General features: G+C 36.9%; 1 pseudogene; it reads right to left on the bottom strand.

The window, feature by feature from the left end:
- Positions 1-4,979: 4,979 nt before the first annotated feature.
- LOC102415529 lies at positions 4,980-7,792 on the bottom strand (annotated as a pseudogene).
- Between the last annotated feature and the right edge of the window lie 7,129 nt (positions 7,793-14,921).

The raw sequence follows: 14,921 nt of genomic DNA, 5'->3' as shown, positions 1-14,921 counted from the left end.
AGGAAATAGTAAAACAGACCTCAATCCAACCATTTATATTAATTTTGTTTATAATTAATGATCTTAATATTCCAAGTGGTAGTTTCATCCCATTGTCATCCTGCTTATTTAACTTGTATGCAGAGTACTTCATGTGAAATGCCTGGCTGGATGAAGCACAATCTAGAATCAAGATTTCCTGGAGAAATATCAACAACCTCAGATATGCAGATGGCAACCACCCTTATGACAGAAAGCAAAGAAGAACTAAAGAGCCTCTTGATGAGAGTGAAAGAGGAGAGTGAAAAAGTTGGCTTAAAAACTCAACATTCAGAAAACTAAGATCATGACATCAAGTCCCATCACTTCATGGCAAATAGACGGGGAAACAATGGAAACAGTGATAGACTTTATTATGGGGGGCTCCAAAATCACTGCAGATGGTTCCTGCAACCATGGAATTGAAAGATGCTTGCTCCTTGAAAGAAAAGTTATGACCAATCTAGATAGCATATTAAAAAGCAGAGACATTACTTTGCTGACAAAGGCCCGTCTAACTAAAGTTTTGTTCTTTTCAGTAGTCACGTGTAGATGTAAAAGTTGGACTATTAAGAAAGCTGAGTTCCAAAGAATTGATGCCTTTAAACTGTGATGTTGGAGAAGACTCTTGAGAGTCCTTTGGAATGCAAGGAGATTCGACCTGTCAATCCTAAAGGAAATCAGTTCTGACTATTCATTGGAAGGACTGATGCTGAAGCTGAAACTCCAATACTTTGGCCACCTGATGTGAAGAGCTGACTCACTTGAAAATACCCTGATGCTGGGAAAGACTGAAGGCTGGAGGACAAGTGAACGAAAGATGAGATGGTTGTATGGCATCACTGATATGATGGACATGAGTTTCAGTAGGCTCCAGTATTTGGTGATGGACAGGGGATACTGGCATGCTGTTGTCCATGGAGTCACAAAGAGTTGGACATGACTGAGTGACTGAACTGAACTGAGCAACTAAGCACAGAACTCATATCCAATAATTATAGAATATTTATTCTGCACCCATACTTATCATCAGAAAAGACCATATACACCAGTCTCAAATATAGAAATACTAGAAAGTATTTTCTCTTAAAATATTGATTTTAAAAGAAAAAATAATTATTAAAGGCATTTAGAAATATCCTATATATTTGGACATTTAAAAATCATTTGTAAATAATTCATGGATCAAATGGGATTATCAGGTGGTGCTGGTGATAAGGAATCCACTTGCCAATGCAGGAGAGGTAAGAGATCCAGGTTCAGTCCCTGGGTCGGGAAGATCCCCTGGAGGAGGGCATAGCATGCCACTCCAGTATTCTTGCCTGGAGAATCCCATGGACAGAGGAGCCTGTTGAGCTACAGTTGATTGGGTTGCAAGGAGTCAGACATGAATTAAGCAACTTAGCATGCATGCATGGACCAAAAATGCAATCACAGAGATAATTATAAAATATTTTGAAAGTAATTATATTAAAATTTCAATATATCTACATTTGTGGAACTATAACAGTAATTAGAGAGAAACTTATAGAATAAATGATCATATATAAAAATGTAAAATAAATAATCTCATAAAAATAAATGGAAGTTGAGTAATTTAAATCTGATGCAATTAGTAAGAAGGAAATAATAGTTAGAACAAACAAAAGAAAAAGCACAACAGTAATAGGAGAAACAGCAAAAAAAAAAAAAAAATTAATTCTTGAATAAGCACATTAGCAAGACCAAGTAAGAGAGGAAATAAGTGAGAGTATAAATTACCTACATCAAAAATTAAAGACGGAATATAAAAACTGATCTTTGCATAGACAATAAAAGGTAATTAAAGGGTTTTCATGCCCAACTCTATGCCAAGAAATGGAACAATCTTGAAAAACCACAACTTGCCACACTTGTCATAGAATTTCCCTCTGCAAATTAAAGAAGCTCTCAAAGCCCCTATGCTTTCAGAGCTGACTGCTCAAATGTGTTTGGAAGAGCTGATAGCAACCCTATATGATATCTTTCATAAGTCAGAAAAGAAGCAAAGTTCCTGACTCATTTTTTAAAGGCAGAATAACACTGACATAGAAACATGAATATTACAGCTTGCATTGCATTCCACAAAAGATATGTTGAAGTCCTAACTCTTGGTACCTTTGAAGGTGACCTTATTTGGAATCAGGGTCTTTGTGCATGTAAATGCTGCTGCTGCTGCTAAGTCGCTTTAGTCATGTCCAACTCTGTGTGACCCCATAGTCGGCAGCCCACTAGGCTCCTCTGTCCCTGGGATTCTCCAGGCAAGAACCCTGGAGTGGGTTGCCATTTCCTTCTCCAATGCATGAAAGTGAAAAGTGAAAGTGAAGATGCTCAGTCCTGTCCGACTCTTAGCGACTCCATGGACTGCCGCCCACCAGGCTCCTCCATCTATGGGATTTTCCAGGCAAGGGTACTGGAGTGGGTTGCTATCGCATGTAAATAAATTAGTCTAAACTTATACCAATTAGGGTGGTCCTTAATCCATGGGACTTATCTCCCTATAAGAAGAGAAGACACTGACTCATAAGGAGAGAAGACCACATGACTAGGGAGGCAGAGATGGAAGACTAGTGGAGAGTCACAAACACTTGAGTTGGAAATGTCAATTACTTTATTGTGAATATTAAATACCATTGGTGATGAAATGGCAAAGGTAGGGGAGAAGAGGATGGGAATATATGATACAGAATATCAATGCTACATATTATCTGAAAATGGAGAGGTTCAAAAGATGCAAAGCTCGAGTGTTAGAAATAGACCAGTATAATTAGGATGACCATAACTAGAATTTACTGAAAAGTTTACATATGCTTAGCACTGCACAGACAAGCAGAAAATCATTATGACATTCAATGAAACCTCTTTATATTGTACAAAATTAATAAATAATTAGGTAACAAACTAATAAAACCAACAAACAGCTTTGAAAGTTAAAGTGAAAGTTGCTCAGTCGTGTCCGACTCTTTGCAACCCTATGGACTATACAGTTCATGGAATTCTCCAGGCCAGAATACTGGAGTGGGTTGCCTTTCTTTCCCTTCTCCAGGAGAGCTTCCCAACTCAGTGATCAAACCCAGGTTTCCCACATTGCAGATGGATTCTTTACCAGCTGAGCCATCAGGGAAGTCCAAGAATACTGGAGTGGGTAGGATGTCCCTTCCCCAGGGGATCTTCCTGAGCCAGGAATTGAACAAGGGTCTCCTGCATTGCAGAAGGATTCTTTACCAACTCAGCTATCAAAATATATTTCATTTATGATTCTCCCCCAAAAGCTTTAGATTGATTTTTAATATTTGAATACACTCAAAAAATCCTCAATTAATGCATTTTTTCTGTCAAATACAGCTTTGGAAATATGGTGGGTCCATGGAACCACCATATTTCCAAAGCTGTATTTGACAGAAAGAATGCATTAATTGAGGCTTGAGTGCATTCAAATATTAAAAATCAATCTAAAGCTTTTTGGAGGAATCATAAATGAAATATATTTTCATACTATCATAAGGTCATTTAACATTTTTTCCCAGTGTTATCATACACAGAAAGCTATCAACAGCCACAACATGATAAAAAGTATCCTGTATTTTAGTTTTTACAAATTCTACAGCAAGAGGCAGGAGAGTGGAAGAATGTGTATAGTTGTAGTTACTTATATTTTTGAAGTCTTGTTTCTTCTTGAAAGTGATGCCAAAATATTATAAATTTCTTGAGGCCATTTTATAACAAGGAACTCTTGTATTTACCTATAAAAATCCAGTGTCAGATGTGTAATCTCTTGTACTGAACATCAGAGAGACTAGATGTGCTGTCAGACAATATCTGTGGTGGTGAGGATGAATGGATAAAAGTCTCTTGGGATTTTTTTTTTTTGGTCAGTTATTTCCAAGTTTTTCTTACTTGTATCTGACAGTGTTATAAATCCATTCATCCTGTTAAAGCTTTTGTGGAAAATAACTTGTTAAAACTACCACTCAACTTTGATAAGTAAGTGCTTTTATTAATAATACTTTATAATAGCCTTTTATTTTTAAACATGATGCACTTTGTCAATTTTTAAATAGTAATGACTTTGTGGTCTTGGCTTTATGACTAATTCATCATTTTCATTGAATGGTTATTATGTTTGGGAGGTATAGAGATGCCTATGATATTCTAAGCAATTGATCAAAACTTCTTTAAAGGGAAAGAAAAAACATTCTTTTGATGAAATGCAACATTATAAAATATAGCCACCTTATGGTGACTGGCCTTTTTCATTTCTTTTTTTCTTGTTCACTTCTCTGTTATAAATCTGCAAAGAAATGGATAGGAGCAGCTTTTACTCTAGATAGTTTTGAATTAGCTACATAATTCTTATGCAGAAACATTACTTAAAGAACAATTCTTTTCCCTCCCTAAACATACCAAAATTTCTATTATAAGGCATGTAAAGTTTTACACTATTTTAAATCTTATGTGTGTGTATGTGTGTGTATGTGTGTGTGTGTGTATTCAGTTGCTCAGTCATGTCTGACCCTTTTGCAACCCTAAGGACTGTAGCCAGGCAGGCTTCTCTGTCCAGGAGATTTTACAGGCAAATCCAGAGTTGCCATTTCCTACTCCAGAAGATCTTCACCACCCAGGGATCAAATCCACATCTCTTGTGTCTCCTGCATTGGCAGATGGATTATTTAAACCTTATATTTTACTAACTATACTAATCAAGTATTTTACTGTGTGTGTTAATTGCTCAACGTGTCCAACTCTTTGTGACCCCATGGACTGTAGCCCACAAGGCTCCTCTGTCCATGGAATTCTCCAGGCAAGAACACTGGAATAGGTTGACATTTCCCACTCCGGGGGATCTTCCCGACCCAAGAATTGAACCCGGACCTCCCGCATTGCAGGCAGATTCTTTACCATGTGAGCTACCAGGGAAGCATCAGATGAATATCAAGTACATCTTATGCCTGCTGATAAGCCATGTTGAAAAAGAAGTATCTCTATAACCTTCTCACTGGTAAGCAGAGGCTGTAGGCAACATGAACCAAAGTGGAGTAAAAGCTTAGTTATTCGAGCTGTTCTCTACACTGTAAGCAGGTCTCCAACCAAAGTGGAAAGCTTCTATATTGGTGCCATAATAAAGCTGATAAACAGCTGCCAGATCAGCTGGGTAGACCGGAGATGGCAAAGTAATTGCATCTATGGGCAAAGTTTTATTCACAGTCTCATCAGAAATCTTGTAAAATCACTCTACCGGTTTCTAGCACATGGATGAATCACAGTTAGGACCCAAGAATAAAGGAAGAAAAACATGGCCAGGCTTATGGCTACCACCACTGGCCCTCTCCAGAAGGTAGTCACAGGGGTAAATTTGCAATTGCTTTGATTCCAAATCAACAGGAATGAAATTCAACTGACTGGCAAGTTCAATAACCTTCTGTGGAGATTGAATATTGTTGCTGCATATGTAAACATGCCAGACAGCATCCTTAGGTTGTAATGGAAGCACCCAAGCTGTTGCTCAGTTGCTAAATCATGTCCGACTCTTTACCACCTCACCGATTGCAGCATGCCAGTCTTCCTTGTCCTTCAGTATCTCCTGGAGTTTGCTCAAACTCATATCCATTGAGTCAGTGATGCCATCGAACCATCTCATCCTCTGTAGCCCCCTTCTCCTCTTGCCCTCAATCTTTCACAACATCAGGGTCTTTTCCAATGAGTCGTCTCTTTACATCAGGTGGCTAACTATTGCAGCTTAAGCATCAGTCCTTCCAATGAACATTCAGGGTTGATTTCCTTTAGGATTGACTGGTTTGATTTCCTTGTTGTCCAAGGGAATCTCAAGAGTCTTCTCCAGCACCACAGTTTGAAGCATCAATTCTTTGGCACTGAGCGTTCTTTATGGTCCAACTGTCATATCCATACATGACTACTGGAAACACCACAGCTCTGACTAGATAGACATTTGTGCAAATTGATGTCTTTGTTTTTAATATGCTGTATAGGTTTGTTATAGCTTTTCTTCCAAGGAGCAAGCATCTTTTAATTTCATGGCTGCAGACACTCTCCACAGTGTGGAGAGTCCAAGAAAATAAATTTCTGGAGTCCAAGAAAATAAATTCTGTCACTGTTTCCATTGTTTCCCCTTCTATTCGCCATGAAGTGATAGGACCAGATGCCCAAGCTGAGACAACATTAAATCCTTTCACAATCAAAGAGTCCAGGAATAATGAAGCCAAATATTCCACATTGGATGTTGGGTATTGGTTTATCCTCATGTTATTGTTCACATCAATCAAAATTCACCCACAGCAGATATCTAGGTCCCACAGTAAGGTGTAATGTTCCTATATATAGCAACAACATTATATTTGATATGATTTGATTTGATCAACTTTTTGGTGAGTGGCATCTACCATATGAGGATAAAATTCAGCATAAAATTTAGGATTTCTGCTTCCTATGACTACATCATGATAGCCACACCTAATAAGTCAAATAGTCAGGGGTTTAGCAAAATTTCTACTGCCAATTACACCTATAGTGGCCTTCCTTACATCCTTCTTTTTTCTTTTTTGCCATGCCCTGTGGCATGTGGGATCTTAGTTCCTTGACCAGGGATCAAACAGGTGTTCCCTGCATTGGAAGCATAGAGCCTCAACTGGACCAGCAAAGTGCCTTCCTTGCATCTTTGATACCATTTTTTCCCCTGAGGCCAAAGAGTTTTTCTAAGGCTCTTGTGGTTTCCCATCAGTGTTTCATTCCTTGATACAGACTCTTCCAAGATCACCAGGGATATCTCGAGAATCTGGTTAAAACAAAGATTCTGTTTGAGTGAGTCTGGAGTGAGGCCAAAGAATCAGCATTTCTAATAAGGTGATGCCAATGCTGCTTGTATGCGAGCTCCTCTTTGAACAGCAAGGCTCTCTGTACCCTCTGACTGGCCCTTTTCTATGATGCCCCTTGTCAGTTTCTCCTTTCTCTCTGAGTCAAATCAGAAAATTAGATCATGGCATTTCAGAAGCTGTCCATGGCTGAAGATCCCCTCAGAGGATGTGAAAATGTAGAACCAGTAGTTTGGCTCAAGCAGTGGAAGGCAAAGGTTACATTTCTGTGTAGTGATGAAGCAAAAACAAACTTGACAGCAGATGAAATGAGTATTTTATGGACATGCAATGGAAAAGAGAAATATTTAAGTATTAGTAGCTCAGTCATGTCTGACTCATTGCAACCCCATGGACTATAGCCTGCCAGGCTCCTCTGTCCATGGGATTTCCCAAGGAATCTTAGGCAAGATCCTGGAGTGAGTAGTCATCCCCTTCTCCAAGGGATCTTCCCAACTCAGGGACTGAATCCAGGTCTCCTGCATTGCAGGCAGGTTCTTTACTGTCTGAGCCCCCGGGGAAGCCCAGAAATATTTAAGGGAGAGAGATAAAATAAGAGAGAGAAGAAAACAATATTAAAGGAATGGGATGAAGCACAAAGGCAATTTCTGTGGCTGAAAAGCTTGACAAGCCATTCAAGAAATACCTGGGAAGTCCCATCCCTGGAAGTTATGCTCTGTAACTGTGTTCTCCTCTCTTGCTGCTGTGGTCATCAGCTTTCAAAAACAGTCCATTGTGAATATTTTTATATTTCTTTAAGGCCCAGGCTTTCTGACCCAAGAGCACTGGCAAGCTTGATTAAAGGATGATTGTTCAGAAGCTCTATATTGTATATTGTTCCAAAGAGACTATGGGGATTAGACTCATATTACCTGGAGACGTTTGCTCATATTCTAGGACACTAAAAATCTAGGTACCTTCCTAATACTCTCCCTAGAAAATATTTATTTTATTTTGTGTTTTTTTTTGTTTGTTTGTTTGTTTTTGAAATTCAAAGTAAAGGAATTTCTTTCAACCAGGGGGAGGTTGGGCCTCATAGACTGTCTTCTACAAGTTCTAAATCACACAACATTAAGATTCTTACAGATTTCCCTGGTGGCTCGGTGGTAAAGAATCCATATGCCAACGCAGGAGACAAGGGTTTGATCCCTGGATTGGGTTGGGAAGATCCTACTTGCCTCAGAACAACTAAGCCGATGAGCCATAACTGGTAAGCCTGTGATTTACAGCCCGGGACCCACAACTACTGAGACCACACACCTAGAGCCATGCTCCCCAACAAGAGAAGACACTGCAATGAGAAGCCCATGCACAGCAACTAGAGAGAAGGCCCCACTTGCTGAAAATAGAGAAAAACCCACCCAGCAATGAAGACCCTGCACATCCAAAAATAAATATATAAAAATTTAAGGAAAAAGATTCTTTTTTTTTTTAATTTTATTTTATTTTTAAACTTTACAAATTGTATTAGTTTTGCCAAATATCAAAGATTCTTGAGCTGCAGGAACTAGCGAACATTTGGCTGACACTGTACCCCTCCATTGGCATCAGGGCTCCAGAAAATAGCACTGAGATTCCCTATGAGAATTAAACTTTTCTAGACCAGAGATTACATGGTTTATGTCAACACACACACATAAAAATTTCAGGCAAACACTTATCAGCCACCTGCACAAAGAAGTTCTATGCCAGTTCCTCAGTCTGTAGTGCCTGTATCACTGTTTCCTGGACTCTGACCCTCTAGGTCCCATCACCTAGACTTTGCTTCACTCTTCTGACCCAGGTCCACTGTGACCCCCAGCATTAAGTGCCCTGTTCTTCACTATGACCAACACAATCCTGTGGTTATGAATATCAATTCTTTGCAGTCTGCTTCTAAACCCTGATTTTAGTCAAATCTCCAAGACCTGAATGTGTTAGGTACATCTCTGAAAGACATACTCTTTAGTAACTTAGAAGCATTTGATCTCAGAAAATGCAAAGATTAGGTGAAATTCATTTTAAGAACTGTTGAAGCTGCCCAAAACATATTTCAAGTATATTTGCTTTCATAAGACTAGTCAAACTCTAAATGGATTATATTTCACTTATTACAAGTATTTATTCATAGGACAAATATGACTAGCGATTTCATTGCAATTATTTTAAGCTTATCTTATGCACATAATGTTCTGAAATGTGTATTTATATACTGTAGTAATAAAGAACACAATATAATATATACTACATATCTCAGGGAAAGCTATGCCTGTGAATAGGCTGATTATCCTATTCTTGTGACTGAATTTGACTCCTAAAACACTCTATGATTAGTTATCTATTTCTCATTAAGTGAAAACAGAAGACTAAACTTGGATCTAAAATGGAAAATACAACCCACAGGCTGAAATTTTATTATAACAGGTGTAAGAAGCCTTAGTTTAAATCAGTAATATGCTAACAAGCATTTTAGGATAAATAACTAGGTATCAGTAATGGGGTATAAACATGAATTAGATACAAAAGTAAAAATGAAAAGAAATACACAATTTGTGGAAAAGATAAACCTGAAAATGACTACTATCTTATATGATTTATATTACCATTAAATTTAATGAGAAGTGATACTTGCTGTGAAATGGATGAGCTAGAAAATTCCACTTTGCCTGAAATTCACTATGGGCAAAACCTGATAACCCATATTCTTCTCCAGATAAACTTGTGTTTATTCAAGCTGTACCTTTTCTCCAAATTCAAATCCTTTTTGGCTGTACTAAATGTTCTTATATCTTTTTAGGTTGAATTAAGTCTTCTTAATTTTTCCAAAAAAATCTTTTCAAGCATCAGGTATATCAAGGTATAGTAATTTTGTAATATATTTTAGTTAAAAATCTGTCTTTTTCACGGATAAAAATTGGGTAATATTAGAGCATTATATATCATGCATGTTCTATCTCCATTATTTAGCACAGTATTAGGGTTTTTCACACTGTTCTCAGAATAATTTCAAATCTTCAGAAACGAGAAATCAATAGATTCACCACAGTTCAGTTCAGTCGCTCAGTCATGACCGACTCTTTGCGACCCCATGAATTGCAGCACACCAGGCCTCCCTGTCCATCACCAACTCCCAGAGTTCACTCAAACTCATGTCCATCAAGTGGGTGATGCCATCCAGCCATCTCATCCTCTGTCGTCCCCTTCTCCTCCTGCCCCCAATCCCTCCCAGTATCAGAGTCTTTTCCAATGAGTCAATTCTTCGCACGAGGTGGCCAAAGTACTGGAGTTTCAGCTTTAGCATCATTCCTTCCAAAGAAATCCCAGGGCTGATCTCCTTCAGAATGGACTGGTTGGATCTCCTTGCAGTCCAAGGGACTCTCAAGAGTCTTCTCCAACACCACAGTTCAAAAGCATCAATTCTTCGGTGCTCAGCCTTCTTCAAAGTCCAACTGTCACATCCATACATGACCACAGGAAAAACCATAGCCTTGACTAGACGGACCTTTGTTGGCAAAGTAATGCCTCTGCTTTTGAATATGCTATCTAGGTTGGTCATAACTTTCCTTCCAAGGAGTAAGCGTGTTTTAATTTCATGGCTGCAATCACCATCTGCTGTGATTTTGGAGCCCAAAAAAATAAAGTCTGACACTGTTTCCACTGTTTCCTCATCTATTTCCCATGAACTGATGGGACCAGATGCCATGATCTTTGTTTTCTGAATGTTGAGCTTTAAGCCAACTTTTTCACTCTCCTCTTTCACTTTCATCAAGAGGCTTTTGAGTTCCTCTTCACTTTCTGCCATAAGGGTGGAGTCATTTGCATATCTGAGATTATTGATACTTCTCCCAGCAATCTTGATTCCAGCTTGTGCTTCTTCCAGCCCGGCGTTTTTCATGATGTACTCTGCATATAAGTTAAATAAGCAGGGTGAAAATATACAGCCTTGATGTACTCGTTTTCCTATTCGGAATCTGTCTGTTGTTCCAACAACCAGTCTGTTGTTGCATGTCCAGTTCTAACTGTTGCTTCCTGACCTTCATATAATCTCCTTAAAATTTCTTGCAGTTATTGTCCCAAGAAATTATATTAGTGCAAAATCTACAGCACAGCACCGATTCTTGATTGTTTGAAGAAAAATTATATTCAATGTTAAAACTGATAAATGTTTTAAAAATACTACAAATGGTTAGAAATGGTCTATGTCAAAAACTTTATAAAGATTTCCCTTGGGTTTTTCACAAAAAAATTACCAAATTAATACTATATGATTAGACAAAAGTAGAAAAACCACTTCCTAAGTTAAGTAAGTTTATACTATTAAATCTAAGAAAAATTAGAAGAAATTGTTATCTTAAAAGTATTTTTCTTATAACTAAGTCTCTATAATAAAAGATTACAGTTATCACATGAATTTTTTTTTAATTTTTTATTTTATTTTTTAACTTTACAATATTGTATTGGTTTTGCCATATATCAACATGAACCCGCCACAGGTATACACATGTTCCCCATCCTGAACCCTCCTCCGTTCTCCCTCCCCATACCATCCCTCTGGGTCATCTCAGTGCACCAGCCCCAAGCATCCAGTATCATGCATTGAACCTGGACTGGCGACTTGTTTCATTTAAGGAATAAATGTAGGCATGCATTTTTTTTCTAAAATATCTAATGTAATTTATATCAATTTTTCTCTTTTTTATCTCTATCTAAATTTTATCCTAAATTGCTATGACATTGTGAAAGTTACACTTGCTTATTTAAATATTAATATGGTTTTTGTTGTTAATAAATTATTATCATTCTTATAATTCTAATAATCTCATGACCCTAATGCAAAACTATTAAGTTCATAATAATTTTAACTTAGCCTATGTATTTATTGGTGTTTTACTTTCAAAATAAATCCTTTATTTCTCTTTATCCTATATTTGCATGTAAAATGCTTAAATTATATGTCAAACTTTTGTAATTTATACCTGTAAATTTGAAGCATAATGCACATGTATGAACACATCAGATTAAGGAATGCAGTGCAAATGTACTGCTTTGATCAAGTAAGATTATATTATATGTTAATTTCATATTGTTACATATTATTTATGATATTTACTTATTGACAGGGCATCAAAAATAAGCTTCAGTATTCTCTAAAAACATACTGGAAGATAATAAAGCATTTTCCATTACATTCCAAATTTATCATACTATAATATTTTAAAAGAGGTCCTGATTAAATGTCTTATGTTAGATTGTTCAAGTATTACAGCAAAAGATATAACTCTAGTTTGTCAGGGAGCTTCTTACTTTCAAGAGTCAAGCATGTTTATAATTCTTCTTGAATTTGAAAATAAAATGTCAATAAATGCCTTAACATTAGCCTTAATATAGGCTAAGTTAAAGTCATTATTGAATTAAGTTTTGCATTAGAATCATGAGATTATTAGAATTATAAGAATGATAATACATAAATAGAATTATATGAATGATAATACATAAATAGAATTATATGAATGATAATGTGCCAAGAATGTTCAAACTATGCAACAATTGCTCACATTTCACAAGCTAGCAAAGCAATGCTCAAATTCTCCAAGCTAGGCTTCAACAGTACCTGAACTGAGAGCTTCCAGATGTTCAAGCTGGATTTAGAAAAGGCAGAGGAACCAGAGATTAAATTGCCAACATCTATTGGGTCATGAAAACTGAAGAAAATTCCAGAAAAACCTCTACTTCTGCTTTATTGACTACACTAAAGCCTTTGACTGTGTGGATCACAACAAACCATGGAAAATTCTTTAGGAGATGGGAATACCAGACCACCTCACGTGCCTCCAGGAAACCTGTATGCAGGTCAAGAAGCAACAATTTGAACTGGACATGGAACAGCAGACTGGTGCCAAATTAGGAAATCAGTATGTCAAGGCTGTATATTGTCACCCTGCATATTTAACTTATATTCAGAGTACATCATGTGAAGTGCCAGGCTGGATGAAGTGCAAGCTGGAATCAAGACTTCCAGGAGATATATCGATAACCTCAGATATGAAGATGATACCACCCATATGGCAGAAAGTGAAGAGGAACTAAAGACCTTCTTGATGAAAGTGAAAGAGGAGAGAGAAAAAGCTGGCTTAAAACTAAACTTTCAAAAAACAAAGATCATGGCATCCAGTCCCATCACTTCATGGCAAATAGATGGGGAAACAATGGAAACAGTGACAGACTTTCTTTTCTTGGGCTCCAAAATCACTGCAGATGGTGAGTGCAGTCATGAAATTAAAAGTCGCTTGCTGCTTGGAAGAAAAGCTATGACAAAACTAGACAGCATATTAAAAAGCAGAGATGTTACTTTGCCAAGAAATTTCTATATAATCAGTGCTACAGTTTTTCCAGTAGTCATGTATGGATGTGAGAGTTGGACTATGAAGAAGACTGAGCACCTAAGAACTGATGTTTTTGAACTGTGGTGTTGGATAAGATTCTAGAGAGCCCCTTGGACTGCAAGGAGATCAAATCAGTCAATCCTAAAGGAGATCAGTCCTGGGTGTTTATTGGAAGGACTGATGTTGAAGCTGAAGCTCCAATACTTTGGCCACCTGATGTGAAGAGCTGACTCACTGAAAAAGATCCTGATGCTGTGGAAGACTGAAGGCAGGAGGGGAAGAGGATGACAAAGGATGAGATGGTTGGATGGTATCACCGACTCAATGGACATGAATTTGAGCAAGGTCCAGGAGTTGGTGATGGACAAGGAAGCCTGGAGTGTTGCAGTCCATGGAGTTGAAAAGAGCTGGACACAACTGAGTGACTAAACAAAGAATGATAATGAGAATTCATGGGAAAAACTAGAAAAAGCTAGGAACAAAACCAAGAACTAGAAAACAAACTATGGAAGAAAAAATTCCCTTCTATACATAGTATAAACATCCCTGAAGGATGGAATTTATCTTCCCTATATTCTAGTTGAATTATAAATAAAATTAGTATCACAATATTTACAGTAGCTTCAACTAGATTCATTACTTTTTTGTTTACATTACATGAGCATTCTCTGTATGCTCTGTATATTTAAAGCTGCATATATCTGTACATATGACAGAACCCAATTTATGTGTTTAGTTCCTCAGCTGTGTTTTGCATCATAATTACAAATAAGGTTTAATATTTAGCAAATTTGCTTAATACATGTAAAAACAAAAATTCCCTAAAGCCACACTACTATATAGCAATTAAATTTCTGAATGTTAGCATTTATTTTGAAAATTTCTTTTAAAGGCAGCTTTAACAAATTTAAAATTCACTGAATTATTTGATGCATATGTTCTTACTTAGTGAAAGCATCATATTAGTAACAGAAACATGTAGAAATTATCAATAATCATTTATGAGAAAGATCCATCTTGTCAGCTCATATTATTTTATATATTGTTTTGTTGGTAATGAGTGTGAAAGTAGGAATTAAATGACTTAATTAAAATAAATTTTAAAATACAACTTTAATGTAAAATCTGCCTATTTGAACTTAGAAAATGTTTGTTCTATGATAAAGTTTTTCTCATATGGATACAGCATTGCCATTGTAATTCTGGTCTTGACATTAATCTAAGACTTAGACTTCATTCTCTACTCCTTTCAAACACTCATCTGGTTTCTGTTTAGTGTTCAATAAAAATGAATGAGGTAACAGAAATCACTTGCTCAGGTCGAAACTTCTTAATTTTCTACTTGGAAAATCTTTGCACAAATCTTAAAGTACTATTGGAAGAAATTAATGTTGTTCATGTCAGCTAATTTATGTATAAAGTAACTAGTTTGGGAATTATCCATTATATAATGGTCTATCGCTGTATCTCCTGGTCAATGGTTCCCCAATTTCAGTACATTTGGGTTCCTCATCTTGGAACAAATGGGTTCCAGATATAAGATTGCTATGAAATAAGGCATACAGTTTGAATCTTCATTTTATTTGTCTACAAGATCGACATCTATTGATGACTTCTGCCTGTCCCTAGTGCTCTCTTCCCTTGGCCGATGGCATGA

The sequence above is a fragment of the Bubalus bubalis genome, chromosome 5 (assembly GCF_019923935.1).
Source record: "Bubalus bubalis isolate 160015118507 breed Murrah chromosome 5, NDDB_SH_1, whole genome shotgun sequence".
Taxonomy (NCBI): domain Eukaryota; kingdom Metazoa; phylum Chordata; class Mammalia; order Artiodactyla; family Bovidae; genus Bubalus; species Bubalus bubalis.
Note: the sequence above shows the minus strand (reverse complement) of the source record. Positions and strands in the feature narration are given on the sequence as shown.